The sequence below is a fragment of the Rana temporaria genome, chromosome 7, assembly GCF_905171775.1.
Source record: "Rana temporaria chromosome 7, aRanTem1.1, whole genome shotgun sequence".
Lineage (NCBI taxonomy): Eukaryota > Metazoa > Chordata > Amphibia > Anura > Ranidae > Rana > Rana temporaria.
In genome coordinates, this window is record NC_053495.1 from 160,047,748 (window position 1) to 160,065,378 (window position 17,631).

Below are 17,631 nucleotides of genomic sequence, written 5' to 3' on the forward strand. Positions count from 1 at the left end.
AAACGCGGTGACGTACAACACATACAATGGCAGGGGAAGTTCGATTCCACTGGCACAACCCTGGGGGCTGCTTTTGCTAATCTCATGTTACTGCGTGTTAAGTAAAAGTTTGTCAAGAGACGATTTGCACTTTTCAGTCTGTTACAGCGTGAAAAATGTGTTATCTCCATTACAAATGCTACTTTTACTCCCGTCTCATACTTTATTCTGAGCAAGCGCGGGTTTCTTAGCATACACTTGCTTGAGTTTCTCTTCGAAAACCAGCCCGATGAGGAACACGACAAGCAAATTCAGACTCCCGTCGAGGAAAAAGAGAACTTGCTCTCTTTTTTGCTCGTCGAGTTCCTTGACAGTTTCCTCGATGAAAAACATACACACGACCGGTTTCCTCGGCAAAAAAGCTCTCCCACCAAGTTTCTTGATGGATTCTGCCGAGGAAACCGGTCGTGTGTACGAGGCCTTAGACAGGTCATTTCAGTAAGGCCCCTTTCACACTGAGGCGGTTTACAGGCGCTCTTGCGCTAAAAATAGCGCCTACAAACCGACCCTAAACAGTGGCTGCTGTTTCTCCAGTGTGAAAGCCCGAGTCCCTGTCTCCCAATTGTGCTCCTGCATTGTCACCCTGTACACAGGCTTCAGATGTAGACTACAAGTCACCTTCGCAAAACAAATACCATATTTATCGGCGTATACCGCGCACTTTTTTGCCCTGAAAATCAGGGCAAAATCGTGGGTGCGCGGTATACGGCGATACCCGCTTTCCCGCGCCGAGTTTTGAATACTGCGCCGACATATACCGAGCACAGTACACTCGGGTATAGTCGGCCAGTCTCGGCTCCTTCCGCGCTCACGTCCTGGATGTACAGGACGTGAGCGCGAGTGTTGCCGAGCCTGCCCGACAATACACAAGTGTACTGCGCTCTGTATATATTCAAACTCGGCGCGGGAAACGAGCGAGGAGGACGCGAGGACGCCGCAGAAGGACGCCGGACCCGACGAAGAGGACACCCGAAGCCCGCAGACGGACCCCGGACCCGACGAAGAGGACACCCGAAGCCGCAGAAGGACGCCGGACCTGACGAAGAGGACACCCGAAGCCGCAGACGGACGCCGGACCCGACGAGGCCGCCGATGGACGCCGCGCAAGACACCAAAACTGTAAGTAAAAAATTCCACAGGATTCGGGGCCACTTTAGGGGTGCGCGGTATACGCGGGAACGCGTTATACCGCGATAAATACGGTAATGCCGTTACCATCATAAAACCTGCCCTCTGAAATCGTCAGGGTTTATGTAAGAAGGAAGTGGCTGAAAAAGGGCTGCAGGAGATCAGTAACACTGAGGCCCCGTACACACGGCCGAGGAACTCGACGTGCCAAACACGTCGAGTTCCTCGTCGAGTTCAGGGATGAAGCCGCCGAGGAGCTCGGCGGGCCGCCTTCTCTCATAGAACAACGAGAAAATAGAGAACATGTTCTCTATTTTCTCGACGAGTTCCTCGGCGGCTCCATCGGGCCAAAAGTGTACAGACGACAGAGTTTCTCGGCAGAATCCGGGTTTGACCGAGTTTCTCGGTGAATTCTGCCGAGAAACTCTGTCGTGTGTACGAGGCCTGAGATGCAACAAAGGATGAAAAAGGGTAAAAAATAAGTGAATAAATTCAAGCTTTGTTGTTTGCACTGTTTTATTCAGTGTTCCATTATTCTGACACCTCAATTCATCTGTATTGTTTATGGCCTTCAAGGGGAATTTCATAATAAGGTGATACATATCTGAATGTCTGAGGTCCCCAAATCCAGAGACTTTGTGTCCTTGTTACCACATTTACAGTCATATGGTAGAGACAGATGCCAAAATCGTACACGTGTGTCTGCAGTTATAGGTGGGTGTTACAGGTGCAGACAGAGGACAGAAAACAACATTTTTTTTTTTCCAACTTTTCACCTGCAGTATTGCACAAATATTAAAACCTAATTGAAAGGCTCCAATATTCTTACAGCCTCCTACAAGGAAATGATGATCCTTGTCTTTATGATAACAATGATTAATATTATTTTTATTACACAACGTACCGATGCTCCTACTGTCCTGTACACAGTAAACTGTATTTATTTACACAGTATTGTGTACTACAGTTATGTCATTTCCACACTATTGTTAAAGTCGCTCATAAAATTGACTTTCGTAATTTCTGGCCACAGAAGATGTTAGATAAAATCTACGGTATAGCCCAAGGCTCAATGACATTGGAATGTTCCTGTGCTGACCTTGTGCTGGGTAAAGTGCTATTGTTATGCTAGTCCAACCACCTAGAGACACCTTCAAGGTGCCTGTTACATCTTCTGTATATATATATATATATATATATATATATATATATATATATATATATATATATATATATATATATATATATATATATGTTATGATCTAATTGTACAAGCATCTTTAGATCTACAAAGCAACAACAATTTTAATGTAGGTAAAAACACTTACAAATTCAAAAGGTAAAACAGCACTCTTTGAATAGTACAAACAGCAGCAGTGGAGTCCCCCGACGCGTTTCGCAATAGATTGCATCGTCTGCATCGACGATGCAATCTATTGCGGAACGTGTCGGTAGACTCCACTCCTGCCGTTTGTACTACTCGATGAGCGTTGTTTTACTTTTGGATATGTAAGTATTTCTACCTACATTAAAATAGTTTATATATTGGATTATGCTATGTGCCTTCTCTCTTTCCTCCTCATTCCACCGTATTGACTCCATTCCCTGGCACCCATTGGGCATCCCTTGGAAGCACTGACCTATTCGTATCACTTTCGTTCCCTTCTGGACTGGCGTGAGATTTGCTCTTCTGGGACTGTAGTGAAGGCTTCATCTTTTACAGTGGATATTCTGCCCAGTTGACCCTTTGAATGTATGTTCATTAGGGTTCGCTGCTTCTGGTAAGCCTTTTTTCCATTGGTCGGTGGTGGAATTCTTTAGTGCACTTCATCCCGGAGCATTGGGAGCATCATCATTTTCAATCACATTGAACTTTTTTCTTGACTATCAGTCTTATCACTGGAGACTCTTATTCATTCATTTATAATATTTAGTGATTTTATAACTCATTGTTTTTCACTTATGCACACTTATTCATTTGGGTGTTAATTTAATTCATTTGTTTATATGCGCTACACTTTTTATGTTTGTTCTTATTTCACCATTTGTCCATTGGTAGTGTTGGCTGCTCCAACTTAGACAGTGCAGAATTTTTTACATTTTGTTACCATTTTAATACATTGGCTTGCCAGTCATAAAGCATGGGATGGAAGAGGAAGAAAGTCAACATATTTGAAGTGAGCAAATAAGTGCGCATCTGTATGGTGAAAGAAAGTGAATAAGTGCATGTCAAAACACTGGCAGTGAAGAGGATCACTGGCCACCAATTTTTTTTTCAAGGCATGCCCTCACATTGTATTAATAAAACACATAACCTATATGTGTATATGCTAGTGGATAGTAATCATATATTTTTTTAATCTTATGATTTAGCTGATGCCTGTTGCCATGATGAGTGTGGACATATGAAACCCAAATGCAACCTCTTCGCTGGACAACCAATCGAGGGTGCATGCTGGGTAACTTTACATTAAAGACTAGAACATCATCCACCTCCAAATATTGTAATAACGTTGAAAAAAGGACAGTATGCCTGTATGTCCAAATCAAAAGAGCAGATTAAAATTCCACTTGTGTCTCCAAAGATACAGTGGATTGAAAAGCGTAGCCACCCTAGACCAGGGAGTGTTTACTGGCAGGCTCACCTGCTAAAAATACAGTAAAACCTTGGATTGCGAGCATAATTCGCTCCAGAAACATGCTTGTAATCCAAAGCACTTGTATATCAAAGCAAATTTCCCCTTAGGAAATAATGGAAACTCAAATGATTCATTCCACAATCATTTATTTATAGGTCCTTCAGTTTATAGTCCATATAAAAAGATTATAGCAATGAGATAGGTTGTGTAACCATAACATTTCCTACCACAAATGGAAGCCTCCACAAGGGGATTAGAAGTGAAATTAAGCAGGAGCTACAGAGCATAAAAGAGAAGAGAGGCACCTCTAAGTGTAGCAATAAGTGTAGAGGCGCCTCTCTTCTCTTTTATACTCAGTTGTGACATGACATTGCTCCTATATCAAGTCATTGCTTGTATATCAAGTCAAAATGTATTAAAAAAAATTGCCTGTGTAGCGGAGTATTGCCTTTCTGATGTGATACAAAAGACTACTGTTGCTGATCGTGAAGGATCTCAGCTCCCACTGGTGGCCGAGTTGGGTTATAGCCACCTGTTGTTTACAATTAACCCTGGTACCCCAGTGAATGTTGGGGAATTGAGTTCAGAAGGAGAAGAGACTCCATTTGCCCTGGGCTGCAATGAACTACATCACCCAGAGAGCAGCTGTGCATCCCCAAGATGTTTTGCCTTCCGCACCGCCTCCTAAGGGAGGTGATTTAAGGGAGAGGACAAATTTGGCGCGCTCTCTTGGGACCGCCCCTTCAACCCAAGAGGACACTGTCTAGGGTGTCTTCACGGGAAGTAGGCCGCAGCTGAGGCCTACATACGCCAGGGCAAAGCGGCATTTGAGACAGAGGGACAGAGCATCTGCTGGAGTTTTATTAACAGTAAAGGCTCATGAAATAATCCATTGTATATTGTCCTTAAATAGCTTAAGTCCCATATAATAGTATATGTCTACTGATCTCTAGCAGTTAAAAAAAAAAAAAATAACTCTGCAACAAGTATTGTCCTTGTAATACCTTTGCATAGCTGACTCTATTTGTACCAGAGCTAGACTACAGTGATTCTACAGACAATTTTTTTTATTTAAAAAAAATAACAAACATGTTATACTCAGCTGCTCTGTGCAATCGTTTAGCACAGAGTGACCCCGATCCTCTTCTTCTCGGGTCCCCTGCCGACCCTCCTGGCTCCCCTCCCCACCCCCACAGATTATCCCCACAGCAGGCCGCTTGCTATGGGGGCACTCATGTGTGCTCGCTCCCAAGACGGCTCTGTGTGTCTATAGGAAACGCAGAGCATGGCTTAGCCCTGCCCCATGCTCCCTCCTCACTGGTTGTGATTGACAGCAGAAGGAGCCAAAAGCTGTGTCTGAGCCAATGAGGAGAGGGAAAGCGTGTACGGCCCATCGGTCCGTTGTCCTTCGGTTGAAAATTTTGTTTTACTGTAACTATACATATATGCAGCAAGCAGAGAAATGGAAATGGCAATAACCCCTTAAACAGATATAGCGGTACCCCAGTAGGAGCTTCTAAAAAATTGCCAAGGTTCATTTTCCCAGTAATTGCCTCGCAGCCGGGCACATAGTCACAGCCAGTCTTTGGCTCAATATACAGTCCAGGGGTGTTCTTTTTGATGTTTTTTTTTTTTAGGTAACCTGGTTAGGGTTGGGTAATTGAGTGGGATAGTCCAAAAAGAACTATACACAAAGTGAGGACAGTAAACTTCCTTCTGTAGAACAGTAAACAAAGTCCTTGTAAAATCAGACTGTGGACTTGGCTTTGTAGTAGTAGCAGGGCTGCCATCAGGGGGGTACAGGCAGTACACCTGTAAGGGGCCCGGAGATCCCCAGGGCCCCAGATGACAACACCCTTTTTTATATAAAAAAAAAAAATTATATATTTTTATTTTTTATTTTTTATATATATATATATATATATATATATATATATATATATATATATATATATATATATATATATATATATATATATATATATATATATATATATATATATATATATATATATATATTTATTATTATTATTATTATTATTATTATTAAAGGGCCCAGAGGTCTCCAGTCTCCAGTGCCCCAGGATGGCAACTCCCCTTTTTTTTTATAAAAAATAAAAAATTATTTTTTTATATTATTTTATTTCTTTTTTTTCTATTTAGTTATTTTATATATATATATATATATATATATATATATATATATATATATATATATATATATATATATATATTTTTTTTTTTTTTTTATTGACGGGCTCAGAAGTCCCCAGGGCCCCATGTGGCAAACCCCCTTTTTTTTATGTTTATTTTATTTTTTTTATTTTTTTTATATATATATTTAAAGGGCCCAGAGGTCCCGTATGGCAACCCCCCCTTTTTTTGTAATTTCTTTAAAAAAAATAAAAAATAATAATTTGTATATATATAAATATATATAGGGCTCAGAGGTCCCCAGGGGTCCCCTTTTTTTATATATATTTTTCTTCTTTTTTTGTAAAGGCCCCCCCCCGCTTCTCAATTCGCGCCCCTGAGTAGTAGTAACTAAAAGGCACAGAAGCCTCCTCTTTTAAACAATTAGAGCAGACTCGCTTTACAAAGAATTAGATAGACTGAGCACTTCACACCAGCAGATGTCCCCTTTACACACACACACTGTGTGACACACAGCTGACTCTCTAGCACTAGAGGGATGGCATAAGCCTATAGTCTTTAAAGCGGAGGTTCACCCTAAAAACATGTATGTAAAATTACGTTCTGCATACTTACAACATTTACAGTATCCTGCTTGTTTTTAGTTTTTTGCTGTACATACCGTATTATTGCTATTTTCCACCTGGCTTCCGGGTGCTCACTCCCGCGGGAGTAGGCGTTCCTATGCAGAGGTGCAGTGTCATGTGGGACTTCGCCCAGATGATTGACGTCTTGAGAAAAACTTCCCCCTGGCGGATAAGGCGCGTCACGAGTTTCCGAAAGTAGCCGAACTGTGAGTCGGCTCTATATGGCGCCTGCGCAGTCAGCTCTACAGGCTCCTAGTCGGTGCGCAGGCGCCGCATAGAGCCGTATACAGCCGACTCGCAGTTCGGCTACTTTCGGAAACTCGTGACGCGCCTTATCCGCCGGGGGGAAGTTTTTCTCAAGACGTCAATCATCTGGGCGAAGTCTCAGGCCTCGTACACACGACCGAGTTTCTCTGCAAAAAACAGCAAGGAAACCGGTCGTGTGTACATTTTTCGACGAGGAAACTGTCGAGGATCCTGTCGAGCCAAAAAGAGAGCATGTCTTCTTTTTCCTCGACGGGAATGAAGAAACTTGCCTTGTCGAGTTCCTCGACAGCCTAACAAGGAACTCGACGAGGAAAATGATGTGTTTCGACCGTCGAGTTCCTCGGTCATGTGTACGAGGCTTCACATGACACTGCGCCTCTGCATAGGAACGCCTACTCCCGTGGGAGTGAGCACCCGGAAGCCGGGTGGAAAATAGCAATAATACGGTATGTACAGCAAAATACAAACAGCATACTGTAAATGTTGGAAGTATGCAGAATGTAATGTTATCAGGGCTGATCCGCCCTATAGGCTCACTATGCAAGCCGCTTAGGGCCCCGCAAAGCTGCGGAGGGCCCCCCAAAATCACTAGAGGCCCCGTCTGGTGAGAAGTCATTTTCGGCCCCTCACCCCACTTCTCAACTCGCTGGCTGCATGGTAGAAGAGGTAAGAATGCAGCACCCCCCGCTTCTTACATTAATCTAAGATGTCATTTCTGACTGCAGAACACTGTCGGCAGCACCCCCCCCCCCCCCCCCCCGCCGATTCTCAACTTTAGTGTGACATGTCATTTTAGGCAGCCCCCCCCTTGCTTCTCAACTTTAATGTGACATGTCATTTTACTTAGGGCCCCAGGGAGGTCAGGATCGGCACTGAATGTTATATACATGTTTTTAGGGTGAACCTCCACTTTAAGATCTCTCACAGCAGTCTGTACTCACAAAATGTCCTTGGAAAGCTGGTTTAACTTTTTCCCGTAATACCAGACTAGATCTTCAGACAATGGCCCTTCTGTCATCTCTCATTAACTTCAGCAACGCAGGGCCTTAGGTCACCCACCTGAGGCCTCAGCACATCGCAAGCACATGACGGGATAGCCTGAGGGGGTAAGAAGCCCCCCCCCCCCCCAGGCTGTGGTCCTTTGATACAGGAAAATACCTGGAAGCTCTGTGTCTCAGAGTATTTATACAGACTCCTTTCACCCATCTGGGCCAGCCTCACAGGGATTAGCCAGGGCTGTATAAATATGCATTCTGCCCATTTGCTTTGCTCCGCAGCTTTTTTCCAGGGACATCCACAGCTCTCAAGAAAGCAGAGAGAGCAATCAAACCTGCAGCAGGTGAAACACTGAACAGACCAGAACAATCAACATAGCTTCACTGATTACAGTGAGCAACCATAAATTTGCCTAACAAAAAAACAGCAGGTTTACTAGATACAGTGAGTCAGAACTAAATTTACCTAATCCTACCACCTATCTAAGAGGGTGCTACACAAATATATAAAACAGTAGCAAATGAGAAATGCAGTTGGTTAACAAACATATATAAATAGTAGCAATTGGGGTATACAGTACAATGGTCCAGAGAATAGCCCCTAATCTCTATACTAGGGAAAGTCCTGCCTAAAGGACAATATTACTGTATATTAACTTACTGTCAGTCTGTAATAAACTCTTTCCCTGCTAGCCAGCACTTGGATGCTCAAACTTGGCGTTGGAGCACTCAAGATGAGTTCCACCTAACTCACGTATAGGTGCCTGTACTGTGTCCCAAGCAAAAGTTACTGTTCCTCTTTCATGGGGTGCAGTAGATTTTGGGCAGCTGCCTCACACCAACTTCTGGGGTAACAGCTGGTCTCCCTCTATTCTCCTGGAATGGCTCAGTTAAGTCAGGGACAGCTTTCTCCCTATCAATTAGTCAACAGTTCCACCAGTGACAGTGGCTACAGTGGTGTTCTCATGTACCAGGAGATGTTCGCTACTCTGGCTCTCTGCATCTCTGATGCAATGGAATACATTCTGTTAACAGCCAAAAGCTCTGTCTCACTAACACAGTGTCCTTCACCTCTGCCTGGAGCTCAGGAACAGACATTCCTTTTGTTCGCTACAGAGCTCTGGCAATGCTGGGACATGTTGTCCTTCCTCCAATCTGAAAATAAAGGCTCAGTCTCTCTGGAAACTACATCCCCCACAAGTCATAATTGCTCCCAGCAAGCTCTGTCCTTCACACAATCCACAGCAGTATCCACAGAGGAAGCATATCCCCTTTCCTCTGTGTCCTTCTTTAGCCAATCACAATCTTCCCAGCATACATAGTGGCTCACCTAAAATGGTCACCCCCAGAATTGAAGACACTAAGCAGCTAAGCATTGTTCATGGTCATCCCCAAAATAGTCGCTGCAGCTCAGCATTGCTGGCAATACATTTAACCTTTCTTGTGCCACAGGTAAGGGACACAGCTTTCAAACAGGGAAAACATGTGTAACTACTGCAAACCTGACTACATGTATTGCATTGCGTATTGACATGTTTAGGCCATTAGGCGAATCCAAGAAAGACTCTTCTGGGCAGAAATTAGATTAATTGGTTTTATTTTATTAAAGGTACTAACTAGGGTTGTCCCGATACCACTTTTTTAGGACCGAGTACAAGTACCGATACTTTTTTTTATGCACTCGCCGATACCGAATACCGATACTTTTTTTTAAATGTGTCCCCAAATGCAGCCATGTCCCCCCACAAATGCAGCCATGTCCCCCCCACAAATACAGCCATGTCCCCCACATATGCAGCCATGTCCCCCATATATGCAGCCATGTCCCCCACATATATGCAGCCATGTCCCCCACATATGTGCAGCCATGTCCCCCACAACCCCTTTAAATCTCTCGGTAGAAAAAAAATGATTTACAATGTATGACAACCACTGCAGTATCATCACGACAAACTCGTGTCCAGAGCCATAGATTGTAATCTGAATCAGTTTTCATTTTGTTTTTCAGGACCAAAATTATATTGATTTAAATTTTTTCATATGAACTTCCATGTTACCTGTTTATTATAATTTTTTTTTTTTACTTTGCCTGTAGTTCTCCTTTACATCCTATAGAAATGACTACAAGCAGCATTTTTATACCCCCCCCCCCATCTCCTCCTCCCATTGATTAAAGATCTACATTAATTAGTACTCCATGCTTGTGGGAATTACCGTATGTCGATGAATGGCAACATTATTGGAAAATTCCTACAGACAGATCTAGTCTCAGTATGGTGAAAGCAAGTGAAGCATGTCCCCAAACATATGCAGCCATGTCCTCCATACCTAACGATGATGCCGCCGCCGCCGCGTTAATCACCGTGCGGCGAACATTTTGAATAGCTGTTTTCCCTGCCACGCCGTGTAAAGGACACTCCCCCTTGCTCGGGATTGGACAGATCCGTCCAAGGGGGAGTGTCTATACACGGCGCGGCGGGCAAAACAGCTATTGAAACTAAAGGTGCCTGTAATGTTCGCCGCACGGTGATTAACACGGCAGCGGCGGATTTGCGATATACGGCGGCGGCGACGGCAACGGGGGGGGGAAGCAAGTATTCTATTTAGGCATCAGGGGTATTTGCAGGAGTACAAGTACTCCCGCAAATACTCGGTATCGGTCCCGATACCGATACTGGTATCGGTATCGGGACAACCCTAGTACTAACTAAAGGTATATTGAATATTATAGTTGATCACTACAGTTTTCATAGCCAAGGTTCATAAAACAACTACTTGGGCATCTTTGCTTGCTGTTGTGCCATTACGGCCGCACTTTCAGTAACTGAAAAGTGTCTCTGGCGTCAATCCTAGCGTCACTAAACCAGAGGCCCAGTGCTAGTTGCTAGGGGTACAACAACAAACATTGGAAGACGACGTTCAGGCTCAGGAAGCTATTTGGCTGGACTGGTGTGTGTACAATAGCTTCCAGTTAGAATCAACGGTACAAGAAGCAGCCCAAGAGATTGATGTCAGTGGAAATCCCAGATATGACTGCTAGTGTTAGTGCCCAAAAAACACCTTGCAATGAATGCAAAGTAGGATCTTTAAGAACCCAAACATCACTGACAAAAAACACTTGCCTCAATTATTTCCTTTGTGACTGGTACATACAATATATAAATATATGTGATAAATAGAGACAACGCAAAGTATGTAGCCAAAGAACAGGTCTAATATACGGAAAATGATTAGCTAAACCACACAAGTGCTTTTTTGACCTCTATTTTTCCTTTGTATTGGGTATTTTCCAAAACAACAAAAGCAGTAATATAGAAGTTGGTTAGAAAGTTTAGTACAGCATAACAGTATACAGTAGGTAGTAAAATAGTGCATTATGTATTTAGATGTACAAATCAGAACAAGAAGAGGAACAATTAAGGCTGCACAAGAGACAGAGGGAATTGGCCTAAAAGAGGAACAAGGGACAGTGCCTCCAGATGAGGGGCAGTTGGGAGCTATCACGATAAATAGTGATATATATATATATATATATATATATATATATATATATATATATATATATATATATATATATATGTGTTGATAGATGTCAACTGACCAATAGTGTCTTATGTTATCTAAAAATGAACATGCATTTTGTAGTTCTGGTTGGACTCAGGAAGGGTGAGGACCTCCACCTGTTTTTTTTTTTTTTTTGCAGTATTTTTGCAGTCCTTGTGGCCATTTTGGCATTTTGGTATCTTTACCGCACTTCCTGTATCACTAGAACAGCAAGTGCAAAGAATCTCTCTAACAGGGAAACAAACAGTACTAAACACTAGTTTTGATTTGCTTTTTTTTGTTGTTGTTAGTAGGGGAAAGTGGGGGGTATTTACTAAAACTGATTCACTCAAAATCTGGTGCAGCGGTGCATGGTAGCCAATCAGCTTCTAACTTAAAGTGATACTATGATACTATGGATGCATAGGATGCACTAAGGTGAAAAAAACACCAAGGTTTACAATGAATGGTTTCTAAGCAAAGCTACAGTAGATTTTGCACAATGCCCTATTAGTAAATTAACACCTTTGAGATGAATTCCTAAAAGAGTTGAAGCTGTTATAGCTGGAAAGGGTGGGCCAACTCATTTTTGAACCCTACGGACTAAGAATGGGATGCCATTAAAGTTCATGTGTGTGTGTAAAGGCAGGTGTCCCAATACTTTTGACAATATAGTGTATGTTTGAACAACACTCCAGGTACAATCATGAATAAAGTATACAGTGGTGTCACCCCCCCCCCCCCCCAGAGGCTTCTGAATGACCATCAAAGGTGCAGCAACACAATGAAAAGGCATCAGCTCTGTCCACTCTGCCCTCTCCTTCTGTCACCATACGACAGTGGCGGTGCATCCATAGTGGGCACAGGAGTGCTGCCCCCTCTCTCCTGCACCCACTCACTCAACAATACATAGATTCATGCATTACATGAATCTATGTATTGTCGCCGCTGCCACCCACTATTCAGGTGCCGGCCCCCTGTTGAGCGCCGGCCATCTGAATAACAGCGGTGGTGTGATTTGGAAGTGTCTTTCAGAGCCAGCGGCTCTGATAGGCTTCCTGATTACAGCCCGTGGGGCCTGATTGGCTGAAGCGATTGGCTGATTGGCTGAAGCGACATCGAGGGCGGGAGAAGACATCGAGGGAACGTGGAGGATGGCTGACCTGAGAAAGGTAAGTGCCGAGTGGGGGGGCAATCTGATGGTATTTTACAGGGGGCAAACTGGTGGCATTTTACAGGGTGAAAACTGGCGGCATTTTACACAGGGCAAACTGGCAGCATTTTACGGGGCAAACTGGCGGCATTTTATGGGGCAAACCGGCGGCAATTGATGAGCACAGTGGCTGCGTTTGATAGCACAGTGGCTGCGTTTGATAGCACAGTGGCGACAATTGATGGGCACAGTGAGGCTGCAATTGATGTTTTATTTTTTTATTTTTGTTTGCTCCCCCCAAAAATTTGGAGCACCAGCCGCCACTGACATACGGAGTACTAATGTGTGCAGGGATGACAAAGGGCTGATATCACATTCAGGTAATAATGCTAGCTGTATAATATACATGAATGCTTTAAAATTTGCTGACAGCGATTTAGAAAACCTGGTACAGTGTCCTAAATTTAAAACATACAATAGTTATTTTTAAACACAAAAATGTATTTGGCATGCTTTATGGAAAGTTATGCAATACATGATCTGTACTGACATGGAAGAACCATTTAAAAGACATACCATAGTTTTCTTCAAATCACACACTGCTACTTTAATAAAAGCAATATGTGAAGTTGAGTTTACTTGGCATTCTGGGAACACCTTAGCATTTAGAGTATATTTTTAGCAACCTAAGAAGACAAAGGTAATATATAACAGCTTACCTATCCTTAGATGTGGTGGTTGCTTTAGTTCTTTTTTTCGCTTTATTCTTAAATTGTGATCCCTCTAGTAACAAATTCCCTGTCCTAGGGTGACAACTGATACCCATACTGTATCAGAACAACAGAAACTGCAATTCAGTGCAATTTCAAGTGCACTTTGCACTTGTAGTGCAAAGTGGATTTGCCTTTCGTAAATAACCCCCATATTGTTAGAACTGCAATTTTTTACCTACATATAGTAATATCACTACTGTTTAGTCTACCATGGTTTAGTACTCTATAAGCCTATTACTATTGGAATATGGCATTATTATCCACACCTTTCATCACGGCAAAGTAATTAAACCTATGAATTTAATTTGAATTCTTCTTTTTTTACCAGTATGATTGTATAGGCAACACTTAGGTCTCATACACACTACCGTTTTCCTCGACAGAATCTATCAAGAAACTTGGTGGCAGAGATTTTTTGCCGAGGAAAACGGCCGTGTGTATGTTTTTCATCAAGAAAACTGTCGAGGAACTCGACGAGAAAAAAAGAGAACAAGTTCTCTTTTTCCTCGACGGGAGTCTCAATTTCCTCGTCGTGATCCTTGTCGGGCTGGTTTTCGACGAGAAACGTGTTTGTGTGTATGCTTAGAAACCCGCGCATGCTCAGAATAAAGTATGAGACTGGAACGCACCTTCGGTAAAAGTAGCATTTGTAATGGAGATAGCACATTCGTCACGCTGTAACAGACTGAAAAGTGCAAATCGTCTCTTACCAAACTTTTACTTAACACGCAGTAACATGACATTAGCAAAAGCAGCCCCAAGGGTTGTGCCAGTGGAATTGAACTTCCCCTGCCGTCGTACGTGTTGAACGTCACCGCGTTTGAGAACGACAAGAATTGGTCTTGACAGTGTGTACGCAAAGAAAGCTTGTCAAGATTCTCGACAAGCCTAACAAGGAACTCGTCGAGGAAAACGATGTTTCATTTACGATGAGTTCCTCAGTCGTGTGTACGAGGCCTAAGATAAAGAAAATCTTCACTCTCCCTTTTTAGCCATTATTGGTTTAAATTGACTTAGTGATCCTTACAGAAAATCATTTTTACTTATAGGGGAACAAAAGCTGAGTGTTAAAAAAAAACAATCTATTAGGCTAGGTATGTGCACTTTTGGTGCAGTTTCGGAGAAAAAAATTATAATTTGCAGGGATTTAAATGAGCAGGAAATTCAACCTATCACCGACAATATCCTACTTTTATAGATTTTTGACTAGTTATTACACACAATGCAATTTCATCCAACAATGACCTTCCATCCACTCAGTGCTCTCAGTGCTCTATTTGCAAATCTATTGCCTGTTAGGAACTCACATGTAACTTTCACAGCATACAGGAGTATGTTCCTATACAGCAAATATGTAGGCAGCTATTGTTAATGTCTCTATCTGAAAATGTTTGTCATTTGTTTGCCATATTGATCCCGTGGATTCATTGTTTGCAGGTTTGACTTCACATGATGCTACATACTTGTTTCATATGTTTCATTCAGAGTCCTTGAAAGTACCAAAGCTAAAGGCAACCAGGAAACTAGCATTTTCAGCTATATTCAGCACTCATATCCTTAAAAAAAGACAAGCATGTAACATTTATAAATATACTTAGCATGTAGAAAATTTTCTAACAGACAAAAACAGTTCTCTCTGTACTCACTCACTCTTCTATTGAGAGGGACTATATGCCCAAACTGCCCAAAATATCTACCAATGACATCTATGCTGCATTCATGCTTGGCATATTGCCCAGAATAAAGCATAATACAATTCTAAAGATCCATTAAACTTAAGGGAGTTTTATGCCTTAAGCTTAGAATTCATCCGTGGCCTGAGGAGAATGCATAATTACATTAAATCAGGTTCTCACAGGAGTAGAAGCCCAGATAAGCTGCAGTATAAGGTTTACGGTATTGATAAAGTTAATCAAAAATCTTAGTAATAGGATATTCTATTAATAAGACCTTGCATGATTGCTCTTTGCATACAGAAGTATGAAATTAGTTTTAATGCGTCTTTTTTAATTGCGATATATTTTAAGACACAATGGAAAAAATATGATAGTCAGACACTGTAATCAAAATAAATCTGTAAACCTACCCAAAAGAATTACATTGGTTTAAAGCTGATCCTATTCCTTAACATTTAGGGCTAAGAAAGTGAGAACAAGAACCTAAATTTGGACATTCATGGCAAAGTAGCAGGTTTGTTTGACAGCCTACCCCCTCAACAACCTTCAGACCTTAGACCACCATCCAGATCACTGCTTGCATTACAGGCCTTCTCAGACCACCATCCAGAGCAATGTGCAGCATTACAGGCAGGGCTCAAGTCCTGCGGGAACGGAACGGAGTTCCTGCACTTTTTTCACAGCAGGAACGCAGTTCCCTTTGCAGGACTAGAGCAGCCGAGAGCAGCCGAGCCGCCCAAGCCAATCCTTCACTAAGCGGCGATGCCCAGCTCGAGTCACTGTCAGGGGCAGGCGAATCTTAGTAATCCTTTATGTTACTGGCCGCTTCCTGTATATGGATTCATCGGGTAGTGTGCGGGTATTCCGTCACTTCCTTGATGCCGCAATGTCTCCTGGGAGCTTTTGTCATTGTTCCCAGGAGACATTGCAGAGGTCTTTAAGCAAGTTCTTTCTAAATCCCGGGACAACTCGTGGCAGACCTCCACAATGTCTCCTGGGAACAATGACAAAAGCTCCCAGGAGAGATTGCGGCATTGAGGAAGTACAGGAAGCGGCCAGTAACATAAAGGATTACTAAGGTACAGTGGATCGGGAAAAAAAAATGCGGTTTAGTAATTATGCATATGAGCGTATCATTTTTTTTTTTTTTGGTGGGGGAGTGGATCTTGGGTGGGAGTTCCCACACTTTTTTTTCCAGGACTTGACCCCTGATTACAGGCCTCCTCAGACCACCGTCCAAAGCACTGTGTGCATTACAGGCCTCCTCAAACCACTGTCCAGAGCACTGTGCAGCATTACAGGCTTCCTCAGACCACCGTCCAGAGCACTGTGTGCATTACAGGCCTCCTCAGACCACCGTTCAGAGCACTGCCTGCATTACATGCCTCCTCAGACGACCGTCCAGAGCACTGTGCAGCATTACAGGCCTCCTCAGACAACTGTCCAGAGCACTGTGCACCATTACAGGCTTCCTTAGACCACCATCCAGAGCACTGTGTGCATTACAGGCCTCCTCAAACCACCGTCCAGAGCACTGCCTGCATTACAGGCCTCCTCAGACCACCGTCCAGAGCACTGTGCAGCATTACAGGCCTCCTCAGACCATCCAGTGCGGTTAAATCTGTATCTGTGAGTTTATTCAAACCTTACTACCATAAATAATAACATATTCTAATTTTGTACTCCAGGAGTATATAATAAGTTAGGAAATTCTAGAGAAAAGCCTAAATCATGCATTACAATTTAACTAAACCCATTAGATTGTAGTCAAAAAATGATAGTCGACTAAAATGTAGGGCATTTTATTTGACTAAAATGTAGGCCATTTTAGTCAACTAAAATGTAGGCCATTTTAGTCAACTAAAATGTACTGCAGGTTTAGTCTACTAAATACAACTAAAACTAAAACAATTGCAAATGACTAAAATGGGTCTAAAACTAAAATAGTATTTTAGTAAACAGCCTAAGACTAAAACTAAATCAAAATTTGCTGCCAGTTTAACACTGCTCTGCAAGCCATGACTTGGGCAGCACTGTGGCTTAATGGCTGGCACTTATGTCTTGCAGCATTGGTGTCCATGGTTTGAAAATTTGGCATGACCTGACCTGCATAGAGTTAGTATGTTCTCCCTTTGCTTGCAAGTGTTTCCACCTACATGGCCATAATAGGTAAAAAATGTCACCGACATCCCTGCTCCTTTGTTATGAGCAGTTGCAGAGTAGGGAACTCCCCAGCTACAGTTGACTGAACAGGCAAACTCCTATAATTTGTCCGTTTCCCACGGATTGGCCTGAACCTTGACTTATCCTTGTTAGTGACCTATCTTAGAAAGTTTTGCCAAGAAAATTCTATACAAAAGGGCTCTTAAAAAAAAAAGGCATATTAGACATGGTGCCCAGAGAGTCGCATCATAGAATTGCTGACAGTCGGATATGACTGAACAGATAAATGGCCGGCAGCTTACTTAAGGCTCAGGCAGACAGCAGCTAGACTGGCAACTGGAAAATAACCCTGGGAATCAATCACGCCGTTCCTGAGGACCCTCCATTGGCTAGCCGTGAAGGATCGGGTTACATTTAAGACCCTCTGCCTCACTCACAAATGTACACAAGGAAAAGCCCTCTCTACGAATATCTC